The sequence below is a fragment of the Gymnodraco acuticeps genome, unplaced genomic scaffold (assembly GCF_902827175.1).
Source record: "Gymnodraco acuticeps unplaced genomic scaffold, fGymAcu1.1, whole genome shotgun sequence".
NCBI classification, from domain to species: Eukaryota; Metazoa; Chordata; class Actinopteri; order Perciformes; family Bathydraconidae; genus Gymnodraco; species Gymnodraco acuticeps.
In genome coordinates this window covers 119008-124079 of record NW_022992046.1, presented here as the reverse complement: position 1 = coordinate 124079, position 5072 = coordinate 119008, and positions in this window count along the sequence as shown.

Sequence of the window (5072 nt, the reverse complement as noted above, 5' to 3'; positions counted from 1 at the left end):
TTTGCATTGAATATTTGTTTTTATTCCACAGACAACAGACATAAATGTTTATGAGCAGGACTAACCAAAAGCTGGTTTGAGTTACTCTGGAGACCCCCTGTGGTCGTAAGGCAAGGCAAGTGTATCCATTTAGCACCTTTCAACATTTAAGGCAATTCAAAGTGCTTTACAAAAATATAAAACATTAAGAGCATTAAGGTATAGTGCAGCAGAATCACATTAGAAAATGACACTTAAAAACAGTAATTATAAAGAGAATAGAATAAAACAAGGGTAACGTATAACATACATGAAAACAGTTACATTACAGTGTATTATATGAATAGTTCAATTAAAAGCAGTGGCAAAAGAAAAGTCTTCAGCCTGGATTTAAAAGTAGTAAGAGTGGCAGCGGACCGGCAGGTTTCTGGGAGTTTGTTCCAGATGTTTGGAGCACAATAACTGAACTTCTCCGTGTTTAGTTCTAACTCAGTGGACACAGACCAGAAGACCTGAGAGATCTGGACGGTTCATAATTTAGCAGGAGGTCAGAAATGTATTTTGGGCCTAAACCATTCAATGCTTTATAAACCAGCAACAGTATTTTGAAATCAAGTCTTTGACGGACAGGAAACCGGTGTAAAGACTTCAGAACTGGAGTGATGCGATCACTACTACAATCACACTGCTCAAGTTTTGAGGACTTGAGAATGTTTTTCTGCCAGAATGATCTTTCCAAGTTTCCTAAAATTAATCTTTAAACATGTCGAGGATAAAAGGTTTTGCAAGGTAAAAAAGCGTGTTGTTGTAATGCTCATTTTAGCAACAAGAGGCCAAAGGTCACCACCACCCCATTTTCTAATTGGGATTAAAAGCACTTCTTCCGGATACATTTAAAAATGTTCATGTACTGTACATGAACTGTGTCTTAGCAAATTGTGTAGCATTTGCATGGTTGTAATGTTACAACAACAGTTTCAGCTAGCATATAGCCTTTCTTTCCAAGCAAACCAAAAAGTCACAAAATAAAAGCCTGTAAACATTCCATTAATTCACTGAATGCTAAACTTGTATATTTGGAAAGATAGTAGTGACTGCAGTTCATGAAAATAATGTGTGATTGGTGGTGTAAGTAAAACAGAAAACAATCAAATGTTTGTTTTATATTTGAAACTAGACACAGTGCTGAAAGGAAACACAGCACCACGCCTCAGTCAGAGAACTGTTGATCTCTTTAATCAGGAGGCAGCTGTTCCATCTATTGAGTCGCAACTATAGAGAGACGGATTACTTTATGAATCCCAATAGGAAATTGGGATTCATAACTTCTAAGAAATGTTTTCACAGACAAACAAGAGTTCTAATTAGCCAAACACCACGGGAGATAATGAACATTAAAGGTCTTTATTCATTAAATCATTCCCCTAACTATAACCTGTCGTTTTTAACAGTGGCAGCAGGAAGACCTGCACATATGCCTTCATAGTTAGAAATACTGCTCAATTTTAGAATAAACATATAGAGGTTATATTAAAATAAAGAAACATTAAAAGGAAAAAACTGGATTATACCAAAACATGTGCCATACGTTTTAAAACTAAAATAGGAAATATTTTTCTATTAAATGTAACATTCGTTTTAAATTATACAAATTATTTCAATTAAATGTTTTTAAAAATGCAGGAAAAATACATGTTGGAATATCCCTTTAAAATGAAAGAAATGCAATATTTATATCAGATTACATTTGCATAGTTGAATTATTAATTTTTGAGAGTATGGAGACATATTTATGTATAGTGATCTTTTTTTGATATCTTTTTTAATTTTCTGAGGATTTCTCCACTTGGTTTCTGGAAGAATTACTTTCTGATGGATTGAATATTTAATTCAAATTGCTGCTCTTTAATCTTATTACTGTTGTCAAGGACACAGAGCTCTCCCATAATGAGTAATTACTTTCAGACAGAGGTTAACCACAGATTGATAATATCATTAAAAGCCTTCTTATTTTGGAGGAGGATGATGTATTACACTGTAATGGAGAACATTATATTAATAATTAAGAGCTACACTTAGAAAATCATAACATTTATTCTAATCTCAACTCACCACCAATCTGTATTGTTTTATTAATATATTTTCTGCCTCACGCCTGTCATGTTCCTCCTTTTAGAAGTGGGATTAGAAAAGCCAACACAGCAGTTGTTCAGCAGCCAGACACACGCCGCCGTCACATGAGCCCTCAAAATGGAACTAATTGATTTCTGGATTGATAAGTTGTAGTTTTTTTAATAAACGCCTAAAGTTGAAAACCACAATATCCAAGGCATTTTGTTCCCCTGCGAACACTATTCAGTGGAAATGCAAAAAATGCAGTATGCGAAACATGCGGGTCGGATTTGGTGAAGAGCGCTTTATGGCGTGTTTATGTTTTTATATGGGGTAGTAAAACTTAAAATTTGACTTGCAAAAACAATAACAAAAGTGATTATTTTCTGAGTTCTGATATTCCGTCTCAGAATTATGTCTTTAATCTCAGAGCTCCAAAAGAAAAATTCACATGTGGCCCTTTTCCTGTTCCGTAGAATTGAGTTGTTTTATTTCTTAATATTGCTCAAAATGTGGTTGTTCTTTTTTAAATGTACTTTCAATTATAATAATATATTATTTCAATAAAAGAATTGCCTTTGATCAATTGACATATGTCAAATTTAAAATGTACATCGGTGGCTCATGGATCGTATGACTTGCTGTTGGTATAAAATAATGGATCACAAAAAACGATATGATACTGAATACTACGTGGGAACAATACATGCAGACCAAAACAATGGAAACACAACAATCGTACACAACACATTGCCAAAAACAATACCTTCTATTATATGTGCAATTCATTTGCAACAGTGAATTACATTTAGTGCCCTGATAAAGAAACAAGCACAATCACCACAACACCTTTGATTCACAGCTTAATTAGGCAAACATAAACAGTGAGAGCAAAAACTAAACTTCATTTTGATTCATCTTTTAAAAATACTTCCATTATTTGAAGTATTTGGATTCACTTCAGTATCACATGTTTTGTATCACTTCTTGCTTTTACAAATTGTGAATTACTTAATATCTGCTACAATAACTGCAAAAAATAATACTAAATATACAGTTGTACCTTTATATAGTCTAAGAGTAGTAATGCTGAATTCTACAGGTTTAAGTCTGTTGTACAGAATTGGGGCACAGCTCACATTGTGGTGGATTCAGACATGACAAAAACACAAACGATAGAAACACTTAAAAAACACAACATAACATCACATCACACATCATCTTCTATTATGTGCATCTTATCACTACCTTCCACAAACAGAGAAGTGGGGTACAGACATACAGACATATATTTGATTTTCATATGAAACGCCTTTGGTGTCACAGCTTCATTTTCACTAAACTGAACAAAGTGAGACCTAAACTGCATTTTGCCGAAGGACTGTTTAAATGCATGTTAAATGCTCAGCATTCTGCGCCACTCTATGACGTAGTATACTTGAAATAGTGGCTCTGCAGCATGTGTACTCGACATTGAGAAACGGCCTCTGTCTTTTTTGTCATTTTGAGTCTCTTCCTATTGGTATTTTCCCTTTTTAAGTGACCGTTTTGCAAAGGTCTGAGCACAATTAGCCTATTTAGCTATCAATTGTTTCTGTTTAGATTCACAAATGGCACAGCTAAAGAAGTTGGATTTAAATCCTACCCTTAGAAGTAAAAAAAGAAAGAGTGATTTGAGACATTTATCCCGACTGTAGCTTGCAGTAGCTTTACTCCCCGGCCGTTCCATGTCTCTCCCGTTGACCCCCTAATCCTGTGCAGATGCACCCGTCGTCAGATCTATTTCCCCCCGGGGTGAGACGTCGCCCTCTCTACAGCACTACCAGCTGATGAGGGATTTTCTCCCTGCTTCTTCTCTTTCTTGTCCCATGACCCCTGAATCCACAACCCGTGACCTCCTCACACTAAAACGTCCACACACACATTTGTTGTCTTGTCGAGACGTGACAGAGGGGTCGGCGTACTGTAAGTCTGCCTGACCGGCCCGACCTCGCCTACCAAGAGCCAATTATAATCGCAGCTGTTGCCAGACCTTCAAGTGACATTAAGAGGCTATTAAATCAGCACCAATTAGACAGTCTGTGATGCACTGCCAGTAGACATGCCCATATCTTAAACAGCTCTGTTCCCTATGTAATACCACATCTTAGAAATGGTTGAGTATGCTGAAGGCAGGGAGGTTATAAAGAGTAAAAATACTTGGTTTCTTAAATTGTTGTTGCTTTATGAGAGCCATAACAAGCAACACCAAATCATAACCAAAGAAAAAGAAGGGTAACTAAAGAGCTTAATCCACGCAGTTTCCATTATAAAATTATATGTGTATCCAATCAGTGATTGTGATCCACTCCACAAGGTAACTTTTTTTTTCTTGGACCATGCTTTTCCCCGAATTCCATACAGATCGGTACAGTGGTCTTTCCTAAATCCTTAGCTAAGCTATCTAACAAGCTAACTAACCAACCAACAACTGAAACATAGCATCCTTGGCATAGATACAAAAAAAGTCAAATAATTAAAGAATGAAGTTGCAAAAGGGGGAACATATATTTGATTTTTATGGTACAGAGACATGTGTGTATTATTGCATGGAGATTTAATTTTAGGCAATATAAGATATTCTCCAGTTGGATTGGGGCTTGAGAATAGGGCATTGCATTTAAGAAGTAAACATCTAGATTTGGGACTTATATAAAAAAATGCAGTTGTAAAGAAGCATACCCAGCTGCTGGTTATAGCTGTTTACCGGTATCACAATATACCGCTCTATTGAGGTTGACGTTTATCATACTGCTTTTCATATGTTAAAAACACTGAAATGAGTTAGTATATTTGTGAGTGAGTTAAAGGTACATGCAGGATTAACATGCTATAGTGCGGCTACATTTTCAAATAACTTTATTTAGTTGTATAACAGTTGTATACAAGTAGTTGTAAGTGCATGCTATTTTGTATTAGGTTTAAAAGTGTCGATAGATTAT